The following is a 12,841-nucleotide window of genomic DNA, read 5'->3' on the forward strand; positions in this document are numbered from 1 at the left end:
ATTAATTCGATTTGCTCATGCACAGTTCGGATTGATTTCCACTGTCTAGTGATAGAGTTGTCAATCCTAGTCCACAAAATCTTCTTTATTTCAACCAGAGTCTTTTCTAAATTCAGCTCCTTCTCCAAGGCCTTTATTCTGTCCTTCAGGGCATTAATTTCTCTGGTCTGTTCAGCCATTGTCATTTTGGATTTATCATATTTTTCTTCTAGATCAACCAAATTTTCTTTGGCCTGTTTAATCTCTGTTGCCTGAAGCTCTAGCTCCTTGACAACTTTTGTCAATTCATCCATGCTTATGCTAGACTCAGGAGCTGTTGTTGTTGCCGTTGCAGCATCTGTAGTTTTTGTAGTTGCTATAGTAATAGGAGGGGTCACTGCTGCTTGTGTAGCTGCAACAGTAGTTGGGGCAGTTTGAGGTGGCTGGGAGGTCAACTCTCCCTACTTGTCTTGTAGTGCTCTCTCCAATTCTTCCTCCATTTGAACTATTCTCTGGTTCATTTGCATTAGTAGGTCCAATGTATCCTCAGCTTCTTTCTCTTTCACTAGCTATCCCGTTTGTGGGTGCATAGTCGAGGCGAGCCTCATTTGATTTTTCAGAGCAGCAATATTGTCCTCCTTTTTCTTCATTAGGGCCTTGATAGCTTTGGGATTCTTAGGATCATGCCCCAGGTCCACAATAATGTCCTCCAATGTTTTAATTCAGTTGTCTTTGGCTGTGGAGGAAATTCTTTCTAAATCAAGCAGAGTATTTGAGTTTATCAGAGATTCCTTTAACTCATGAGCCAGTGTGACCTTGTCTACAAGTGTGGCATAGACCATTTCCCCTGTTTGCTTATGTAACTCTATTTGATCCATGGGGTGAATGTCCTTTGCCATAACCTCTAACTTCGTCCTGACATAGTCTACATCTGACTGAGGCTGCTGAACCTTGGGTTTAAAATGGCTGAGAACCATTTTTTCTTCTTTGATGTCATATGCTGCCATCAACCTTTCGTGCTTGGCAGGTGTTTCCTTAAGAAATTGGTCATATAACTGTAATCTTAACAGTTCATTTTTGGCCTTAATTTCTTTAAAGGTGGCCTTGATGCTAGTTGGCTTCTTTCTCTGCTGTGTGGAGGAGGACACCTCCATGCCATGCTGTCTATCTTGCTCTTGTTGGAAAGAGCTTGTGGCTGTTTGTTGATTGTCTTCTCTATATGTCCTTGGACTTGCAAGGATTTCTTCACTGAATTCCTCCACAATTGGAGAATCAGCCTTTTTCCTCTTGGCTTCGGGCTGCTGAGTAGACCCACTAGCAGGTGTGGAGTCTTCTCGGTCTCGCTTTCTGCCTCTTTCCTCATGGGCAGGAGTCTGTAAGGCAGGCATTGGTGGTGCTTCTATTTGCTGTAGAGGAGCTTGTACTTGAGGTTTCTCCATTGAAGAGGCAGGCTTTTCTATAATCACTTCTTTCTCTGCATCCATTATTTCCTTCCCTTTTGCCATACCTTTTTCTGATGTAGATGGTCCTTGGGCAACTTGTGTGGCTGCAGCAGCGGATGTGCCTTCTCCAATTTGATGTGGCAACTTGAATGTTACCTGCTGCAAAGAATCCAAGTCAAGAGTTTTTTCTAAATCCTTGACATTTTTCTCCATTATTTCATCTTGAGTCAATTCCTCAACTAATATGCCTTGCAACCACTCATCTTGGTTGGCATATTGTTCAATTTGTGGATATTTACAATGGTCATAACCTAGCAGCCTGTATTTAACTCTTCTGGCACTGATAAAACCTTCCAGGTCATAAGGGACCCACCAGAAGCTCCTCTTTAACTTATATTTGTCCCTGAGAATTTGATCAGCATCTTGCCAACCTTCTTTCTTGTTCATAATGAAGGGGCCTAGATGGTCTTTGAATTTGAGGTGAGCTTTCTTTTTGGCACTATGAAAATGGGTAAGATCAGAACTAATGAGTTGCCTATAGTATTCCAAGGCAAACAGTCTCATTGGTACATACCTTGGAAACCTATAAGGGCAGAGCTCACAGCCATAGATTCTAATGACAGTGTGATTTTGATATAGGTACCAATCACCTATTTTGTAACTCTTGGACAGCTGCAAGGTCTTCTGTATGTCAAATGACAATCTAGGAGGAGGGGATCTCATTAGGAGACAAGAGACTGGGTATACAAATTGGTCAATGAACTCAGAGTAGGAAAATGGAGAGTTTTGAACCTCATGGAAAATAGATGACCAAAAGATGACAAATCTCTTTTCACCCCTGGAATCCAATTTCTTGATGGGGCATTGGAAGCTTTCAAACTGGTAATACATGAACAAGTGGTAGATATATGATGAATATTTGAATACTCCCTCCCTATCCACTTTCAATAGCTGATCATGTATTTTATTGGCTATGAACTTGGCATAGTTATACTTGTAAGTAGGGGGTTGTCCTGGACTATATGCAGCTAATAACACCAACATTGTTTCATCAATGTGCTCACTTGTTTTAAAACCTAGCACATAAGAGATCATATCAACTAGTAGCTTGCCCACCTCATTGAAATGGACATATAGGAAAGGAGGTGGCCCTGTAGGCTAGCGGTCTGCCCTCATGAATGTCTTGGTAGTTTTTTCAATTTCAGAACTGGAGAGTTTGGAGCTTGCATCCAGCAAATAGTTCATGGAAAAGGGAAACAATAGTTGATTCTATTTGAAGTTGAGCATTTGGTTGATGGAGTCAGGAGTAATGTGAAAAAGTATGCTCCCAAATGGATACTTAACAACTCTCTGAGTTGGCTAATAGTTCTCGGCACATAAGCGGATGATCTCAGGAAAAATAATTACAGATGGGAGGAAGTAATAAGGCAAATTGGACTCCCATATACCATACATGTCATAGTTGCTTTGATAGCTGTTTCTCAACTGGCAGAAGGTCTGCAAGTGATTTCTGTCGCCAACTAGATCTTGAATAAGGTAATCTCTATCAGCAAGAGGCATGGCTTCAAGCTCTTTGTTTGGTGGATTCATAGGAGTGACACTAAGAGCTGATGGAGTAGCCATTATAGAACTTTTCAGATGTTATCTTTAGAGTGAAGTTTTTGAATAGAAACAGACTGAGGATAACTGCTTGTGAGGATTTGTAGAGGGGTGGCAAAATGATTTCAGCTGAACCAAAAGTCTTCAATATTTGTGGCTGTGGTGAAAAGAACAAACTTTGCAGAGTTTGATTTATACTTTGGTTTCTTTTTAGCAAATTCTCTGAATTTAGAGACTGTGAGGGCCAAATGCAGAGGGGGAAGGGATTATCACAGCTCAATGCACTGAGGTTTTGTAGTGAAACATGGCAAAAGGGAACAATGTCGAGCAGGTATAAAAATATATCGGGAATTCAAGCTCGAAAATGGATTTTGGCACGGTGAAATCGTGAATGGATTGTGGTTCTCTTAAATAGGGGGTGTATCAGTGAATTTGAGCCAAATTTATGAGGGATAGAACCATTAACTTAGGGGATTGCAAGTAATTGAGTGAACAAATTCGAGAAAACGGGAAGAACATGGGCAAACAAATGGAATTCGGCAAATACCTAGTTTAACTAGCACCGAGGGTGGTTGAGCTGATTGAATGGCGAGTACTGATGTCGAATTTGCAGGTGGTGGCGTTCGAATTGCTTAAATTTTAAATCTGGAGGTAATGTGGCGTGAACAGCAAAACGACGCTCTCCAAACTTTCCAATGAAAATGACCGAAAACGATCACTTTGCGCGTTTTTAATAACAAATTCGACACATATGCGCGTTTGGCGCTTTCCCGCGATGACGTCATCGACGGGTCCTGGATACGGTCGTGTGCCGTGGACGCTGACTCGGATGACGACATGGTGGGACACGGTGGCACAACATGGACGCGGGTGGACCAAGTGGCGAGTGAAGTGGGGTAGCGGCGGGGACGCGGTGGTGATGTCATGGTTGACGTGATTGCTGACGTCAGGGGATGGATGGTGGTATCTGGTTCCCCTGCACCACCTTTGAGCAGAGGCGGTTTTGGGGGAGGGGCCTCCGAACACCCTGGGCGGTCGACACGTGGCGGGGGTACGGCAGGGAAACCGCCCATCCCCCGGACGTTAACCCCCAGTGTGTTGTGGGCTGAAAACACCCGCCCACCGTTGGATCTGGCACGGTGGGGAACGGACGGCTGGCGGGGCGTTTCGGGGTGGCGCGCAGCTTTGGAGCGGGTCCCTCCCGTATATAAAATACTATTACACTGCGGCGGGTTGAAACTTTGGTTTAGGTTGGTTTTGTGGGTTGGGTTAGTGCGGGGTAATATAGCTTAATGTTTTAATTTAAAACATTTTAACATTAAACATTGGAATTTGACTGCGGGGGCAAATTGCAAGGTTTAGATGGGTGGGGGTTTAGGCATAGATTATTAATCCTAACCAGAGGTTAGATTAATTCTGGGGTTAGGACACGGAAGGGTTGATAATAGCCCCAAATGGACTAATATCTCCCATAACTATATTACCTAGCTATAATGCTAGGGGTGGGATAGTTAATATGTTTTTTTTTTGGGAATTTTATATAGTTTTTTGTAGAAAATAGGGGTGGGGATGTAACTAGGGAGCTATATAATAGAGTTAGGAGTTAATATGGGTATGTGAGGTGAAGTGTGAGGGAGAGGTTAAGAATTTGAACTTAAAACTTAGATACAAGAAATGGATGGAATATGAAATGAGGGTTTTACACAAGAAATGTTGCTTCTTTTTATTGAAGAAGGTCAAAACTTGACATGATTTTCTCAAGGGGGAAGTGCAAGTAGGACTAGTTAGGCAGATCCTAAAGTCCTCAAGGGGATATTAGTAAGAAACTTCTTAAGGGGAGTGATGGGAGTTAGACATGCTTTGATAGTTCTGCCATTTAGACCATTGCTTTGACCCTTCTCTTATTGATGAGATAAGATATGATTTTCAATATATCAAGTGGTCAGACCTTTCTTCTGCAACCTCAAACTACCTACCCAGCCTAATACACCTAACATTTTTTCTTCGTTGTGAATGGGTGCACTTAGCCTTGCAAACCCTGATTATCCTCTTTTCTTTTGACTGTCCTTCTATCTAAATCTACCCTTATCTCTTCCAAGGGCCTAGATTAAGCTGTTGGGCTCCTTCATTTCTCTATCTAGCTACTCATCTGCCAAGCTTGAACTGTTTGGGTAGATATTCATTCCCTAGCCTAGAACAGGCAATTTAAAACATGGCATGGTCCAGTTTGAACTATTGGGCAACCCAGCAAGCTAGCAATGGCATTTTGGCTAGCCACTTTCCTGGTCTTTCTTTGGGGTTCATTTCAATTATTTTTTCTAACCAATTCATTTTCTTGCCTTTTGATCATTCTTTTAAGGCATACCCTCTTTACATTTTTTAACTCTCTTTTCTTTTCACAAAATATGGAACCTTTGTAGCATCAAAGATTAACATATTTGGCACTTCCACTGACAATCATGAAAAATGAAACCTATTGGTATAGGAGACTAACAACTACTTCAATGTGTGGGTTTGGAAATGGTGGTACAGGTAGTTGAGCAGGAGTGGATATTTGAGATGGATGTGGTTGGGGTTGAGGTTGTGGTGGAGGTGGATGGTAGGGATTACATGGAGTTGGGTATGGAGGATAATGAGGAAAATATTGAGGATATTGTGGATGAATCCCATAAGTTCCTTGCCAACCTTGTTGCCAAGATTGGTGTTGGGGTTGATATTGCCAATGTTACCAAGGAAAGGGTGTGCTCCAATTACTTTGAGGTGGATGCACATAAGATTGAAATTGTGAATTAGGCTCTTGCATTATATCAGGTTGAATAGACTTCCATGGTCCTCTTGGAGCTACATAACATATCTACATTGGAAATTGACTTGCTCCATCGCCCTTTTGGTAAACTTCCTTCAAACCTGGTAATGAGGGGAAATATGTAAGATCATGTGATTATGCATGGATGACACAAATATCAACATCTTATTTTTTCTCATTTTGAATTCTTAACATTTCTACTTCTTTACTTAGATGGCTAAGAATTTCAGTTTTAAACTTATCGAGCAAAGTTCCAAGTTTATCTTGACTTACCAATCTTGATGTTGATTTACTTACTCTTTCCCTTCCTCTTGATATGTGTTTTCATGTTTCAGAAATTTCTTCAAATGATAATTGGTATACATCACCTCCACTCATGAGATCAAGAAGATCAATCCACTCATCCCTAATTGTTCTTAGTAAGAGGGCTTTTAGTGTGTTGGATCCTAAATGATGTAGTTTTTCCTTCTTAACATTATACATGAACCTCTCTGTTAGATCCTCAAGGCTCTCATCTTCCTTTTGATTCATTATAAATATTTCTTCTTTAAGATCATGATATCTATATTTTTCTAGAAATATATTTTGCATATCATTCCATGATCTTATTGAATTAGTCCCTAAACTCATGAACCATTTAAGAGCTCTATCCTTCAATGTTGCCAGAAACAATCTCAATTTTTGTGTTTTTAATAAGTAGCCATAATATCTACAAACAATTTATAATTCAAAGAGAAAGGTTTCTGGATCCTCTAACCTTAGACCATGAAATTTTGGAATAAAATATGGAGGGATGTTCTTCATGTGCACACTAACTTTAGTATCTTGAATGGGAAATCCAAGAGGATCTTCCTCATTGTAATCTTCTCCATCCATTTTTTCTACTTTCTTTGCCATGAATTCTTCTTCTACATGCAAAAGTGAATGGTGATGTGGCTCTTATTGCACTAGGTGATCAAATGGGGGGCTGGGTTGGTGTTGGAGAATTTTTTGTTTTTATGATTGAATGAAAACACTAATACAATGCACTTTTCTATTTTTGAAATGAAATATGCCTATTGCAAATCTTTTTTGTTTTTTCAAAAAGTAAAAAGAATTGAATCAACTAGGGAAGAAAAAAATTCATACTTTGACACCTCCCTAACAATGGCGCCAAAAAGTGATGAGCCTCGGTATCGCAACATGAATGCTGCAACTCCCAAGGCTACTGACTTTAATTATCAACCTGGGGTTTGTACAAACTTAAGAGATATCGACACTATATGTGAATCATACAATGTGTCCTTCCTTTGCTGTCATGATGTAATGCAGTGCATGTACTGAAATCAAATCCTAAACTAATTGCAAAAAATGAAATGCTCAAAATGGAGACCCTAACCTATTGCAATAAAATAAAGTACAAGGAAAGAAACATATTCTAATTGCATAAATATCATGAAGTAAATGTAAAAGAAACCTTACTCAAACCTATTTTTCATATGTGATGATTTAAACTAACTAAGCATGGAATCTGAGCTAGGGAATATTAACTACTACATGCATGTGCTAATTAAGAAATAAAAAGAACCATTTTTCTTTATCTTTTCATTTTATAAATGCAAATGATAATCTTTCCTTGTTCTTTGGTAGGGTAGACAGTTGTGGAGGAAGAGAGGCACGATGGTTTTGATGACTTGGAGGTCAAGTAGAGGCCTAATCCTAGCTTAAATGATGATTTTTCTCAATTTAGGCTCAAAACAAGCCGCTACAGGATGTACTAGTTCCTACATGATGTTATAGGATCCCCTATTTTATCACAAAAAATAGGCCGAAAGCTTAGGAAGTGGTCTAGAAGGTGGAATGGAGCTTGGGAAAGGTGGATAATGGAAGAATAAGGCATGGAGGTGGTGGACACTACCTAGAACTCAAGAGAGGGCTTCAAGATGGGTAGATTTTCTCAATGGAAATGGCAAAACGAGAATTCAGATTGAGATTTTAGTGGATTTTGGCGATGTGGGTGGATGAGGTGAATGAGATGAGGTCTCCTTGCAATGTAGAATCTCCTACAACAACACACATTATTTTCTTCATCTATCCACAAATTCATCTATACATGGGAAAGATTTATTAAATAACAGAAAATTACTAATCTAAAAATCAGAAATTTGAGAACTAGTGAGCTAGTAAATATATCAAATGCCTAACCTAATCAAGTGAAAATTCAATGAGATAATTTTTTTTATTAAATAGAATGATTTTTTGATCTAATTCAAGTGTAACCAACTTGATTTAAGCTCGTTAGCATGCTCTAAAAAATAACAGAAATTTGCTGCTATTTTCCACAAAGGAGTTCCAGAAATCTAGATTTGGGAATAAGAAGACTAATCCAAGTAGCTCAATGATTACTATAACCTTAGAAATATTTTCAAAGGATGAAATGATGCTTGTGATCCTTCAAAAGAACTTACATCAACCATTTAACTCAATCCTACAATAAAAAATCATTAATACTAAATGCAGAAATAGAAAGAAACAAAAACAAGAGATGCATGTGAATAAGAAGTGAAAAGAATAAAAACAAATGATACAAAAGGGCTCTGAGGCTCCTGGGATGGAAATGTATAAATTCTCCCTACAGATTAATCCGATTATGCAATGTACTAAATCAAAATACTTAATCTACTTCTATAATAAATCTTGCGGAAGCTTAATCGATTTGAGAAAGATCAAACAGAACACATATAACAGAGAAGAAGAATCAACACACATGAAACATAGAAGAATGCTCTGGGGAAAGCCTCAGATAAAAAACCTGTTATCTGTATTATCATACAAGTGGAAATATCTCAGGATTACACAAAGCTTTAGCTCTCATAGGTATCCAACTCTCAGTACAATCCCTCTCTCTTCTCATAGATAGATTATACAACTCATATGCCTTTCGCTCTATCCTCCAAGCCTCCTATTTCCTTGAGCTTTTTTCCCTGGGTGTTCCTGCTATAAGCTTGTGTGACACTTGTCTCACACACTGCTCCAACTCATTGTAAAACTACGCAAATCTCAAGGAATGAATTCCTTCTGCATGCAAGAGATTTTATTATAGGAAAATTCTTGCAACTGATAGTACACTTTCCTTGCCTTTAATCTCAACTCGGTCTTTGTCTGAACTGACATGCATGAGTTATTTACGAGAGAATATTCAGTTATTTGGAGTACACTAGTTTCATGCATTCATGCATTAATTGACTGAACTCACAATTAGTTCCACAAAATGTTTGGAACTAATCTAGCTGGACTTAACTTAGTTAATTGGGCTAACTAATTACAACTCAAATACGACTCATCCTTATCTCCTTAATTAAGGGATAAGTTCCTCAATCAAAGGGATAATTGTTGCATGACTTCAAAAGGAATTCATGTTTGAATTTCTCTAACTAATTAATCCAAGATGAATTAATTAATTATTTTTCAAACAGCTAGTGAGAATAAATTCGAAATTTAATTTTCAATTTTAATTCAAGGACAAAATTGGAATATTCTTGTTTCCACATTTCAACACTCCCTCTCAACAAGAAAGAGATTATCTGCCACCCCGATCCTGTCTCTATGGAGCTCAACTTTACACTTTGACAATGCCTTGGTCAAAATGTCAGCATCTTGCTCCTCGATTAAAATATACTGCAACAACATGATCCTCCTCGCCACACAGTCTCTGAGATGATGATACCAAATGTCGATGTGCTTGGACTTGTCATGAAATGCTGGATTCTCAGAGAGTTTGATACAACTCTGATTATCACAATAGATCATAGTTGGATCCATCCTCTGATCAAACAAACCAACTAGAATTTTCTGCATCCAAATGGCCTCACATGGTGCCTGACTTGCAGCCATGTATTCATCCTCTGCTGAGCTGACTGCAACTGACCTCTATTTCCTGTTGTACCAAGAAATTGCAGTTGATCGAAGTTTGAAAATTCCTCCTGATGTGCTCTTCCGATCTGATGGACACCCTGCCCAATCTGCATTTGTGAAGCCCTCTAGCTTCACTCCCTCTCTCCGTCTGTACCATAATCCATACTGAGATGTGACTCTGAGGTATCTCATAAAATTCTTAGTGGCCTTCCAAAAAAACTTGGTAGGCTAGACCATATCTTGATTCAGCTGGTTCACCGCATAGCACAAATCTGGTTGTGTGTTCACTAAGTACATTAGTGAACCCACAAGCTGCCGATACACAATAGCTTTACTACTTCTCCTGAAGTAGCATCCTCCTTCCTCTAGTTACTTGCTAGAGGAGTCTGCATGGGCTTGCACTTCTCCATGTGGAATCTCCTGAGTATCTCATTGGCATACTTACGTTGAGACACAAACACTTCCCCATCCTTCTGCCACACTTCCATGCCTAGAAAGTAGTGCATGAGACCCATGTCTTTCATCTTGAATTCTCTTGCAAGGTCCTACTTGCAAGAAATGATCAAATGATCATCACCTGTTAATATCAGATCATCAAAATAAATAACAATGGTCAACTGCTTACCTTCCACCATGATGTGGTATAGGTTAGCATCCACTTCACTCTTTGTGAAGCCCAACTTGGTGAAGTAGTTGTCAATACTGGTGTACCAAGCACGAGGTGCTTGCTTTATCCTGTACAAAGCTCTCTTGAGTCGGCACACATTAGACTCATGATCAAAGGTCTCAAAACCTTCTAGCTGCTCTATGTACACCTCTTCCTCAATCTTTACATTAAGGAATGCAGTCTTCACATCCATCTGATGGATCTTCCAACCCATCTATGCTGATAGTGTAAACATCGATCTGGTAGATGGGTACCTTGATATAGGAGCAAAAGTCTCATCATAGTCGATACCCTTGACCTGTGAGAAACCACGGGCAACAAATCTTGCCTTATTTTTCTCCACTCTACCATCAGTAGCTTGCTTTACCTTGTAAAGCCAATGGGAACTCACAACTGACTTGTTCTTCGGTCTTGAAACAACATCCCAAACATTGTTCTCAACTATGGAGTCATATTCCTCCACCATAGCATCAACCCAAATCGGTTGCTGCACTGCTTCCTCAAAGGAAGATGGCTCAGTCTCAACACATTCCCCAATGAGGGCCATGTATCCAGTGTACCTATCAGGTGACCTCCTATTTCTGCGCTAAGAAGATGGTTCTCCCACATTCTATCCTGCATCAGATAACAATTTGTCATCTTCTCTCATGCACTTTTTCCCATCTCTGGAAGACTCTGCTTGAGTGGATGTATCCACTCTTGGAACCTCTGCATGCGGCTACTCCGCATAAGTCTGAGGCTCCTCCTCCTTAGGAACCAAAAGTTCCTCCACAGCCTGTAGTTAGATCTCCCTCTCAAGTGAAACTCACATGGCCTTCTGCTCATCAAACTTAAGATCTCTGCGAACCACTGTCCTCTGATTCGTAGGAAAACACACCCGATAGTTGTGGGGTGTATCAGTGTACCCCACAAGTATCACCAGCTTAGCTGTCGGCTCAAGTTTCTTCCTGAAATCCTTGGTCACATGGCAATATACCGATGAGCCAAAGATCCTGAAGTGACCCACAACTAGTCTCTTCCCGGAGAAAGCTTCCTCTGGTGTCATCATCCCAAGTATGTGATGCGGGCTTATATTTTTCAAATAGACCGCTATGTTGCATGCCTCAACCCACAAATGAAGTGGTAGGCCTTGGTCATGAAGTATCACTCGAGTTACCCCCACAATCATTATGTTCTTCCTCTCGGCCACCCCATTCTACTGTGAGTTATGAGGTGTCATCAACTCCCGTTGAACTCCATCCGCTGCACAGAAGTCCTTAAACTCTTGAGATACATACTCTCCACGATTGTCACTTCTCAAGGCCCTAATCTTCTTCCCTAATTATTTTTCAACCAAAGCTTTGAACTCACAAAAATTTTAGAAGGTTTGATCTTTCTTCTGCATGAAATAGATCCAGAATTTATGAGAAAAATCATCAATGAAAATCACATAATACCTTTGTTTCTCGGTGGAGGCTGTTGACAATGGTCCACACACATCTGTATGAACTCGCTCAAAGATTGCTTTAGCTTGATTTTCTCGATCATGAAAGGAATACTTGGCGTACTTTCCCAAGGTACAACCTTTTGCATGTGTCCACTTGCTCAAGTTTACCTTTGGAAAGTCTGGTAGAAATATGTTGCATTATCTTCAAGGCCCCATGATGAAAGTGGCCTAATTGACTATGCCATAACTCGCCAATGTCTTGGCTTTGTACCAATTCTGCTTTCAAACTCAATGCAGCATATTCATCTACCTCCAGCTTGTAGAGATTCTTCACTCGAATCCCAATACTCTTGGTCTGACCCGTGGCTATGTGTCTTAGGAATGCCTTTCCTTTACTAAAGCCTGCATCATAGCCTTTGTCTTCCAACATCGCGACCAATATCACGTTCTTCTTCAGTTCAGGCACACACTTTACATTACTTAGGGTGAGAGGAGCTCCATGCTCCTTGTGAAACACAAATGTGCCTTCACCTGAAACATGATACTCTCCATTATCACACATATTTGTGCACATCTTGAGGTGTTTCTCCTCTAAGGTACTGAATAAACTATTATCGCTGGTCATGTGGAATGAGGCTCCATTGTCCATGTACCCAACACAAACCACCATCGATGAAAACATGCATGCGATGAGGGTAAAATCCAATTCGAACTGAGAGGCCAGTGCCTCACCTTCTGATCCTTTGGAGGATCCCTTCTTGGATTTCTTCAATGGACAATTAGTTGCATAATGGCCCACCTCATGACAATTAAAGCATCTCACTTTAGATTTGTCAATCTTCTTCCCACCATGAGAAGAACTCGATTTGGAATGGGAAGCCTTCCCTTTCCCTTTCCTTGCCTTATTGGCTAAGGCTAGATTTTCTTCATCATCATGCTTAGACGAAGAACCATCTATGGTGCTCCTCTTGATCTCTTCCTGCATCAGATCCGACCACAGTCGTTCCCAATCCGACAGTTTCTCTCTT

Source organism: Pinus tabuliformis, chromosome 7 (genome assembly GCF_031772625.1).
Source record: "Pinus tabuliformis cultivar Carrire ecotype Pingquan chromosome 7, CPIR1, whole genome shotgun sequence".
In the NCBI taxonomy this organism is placed as follows: domain Eukaryota; kingdom Viridiplantae; phylum Streptophyta; class Pinopsida; order Pinales; family Pinaceae; genus Pinus; species Pinus tabuliformis.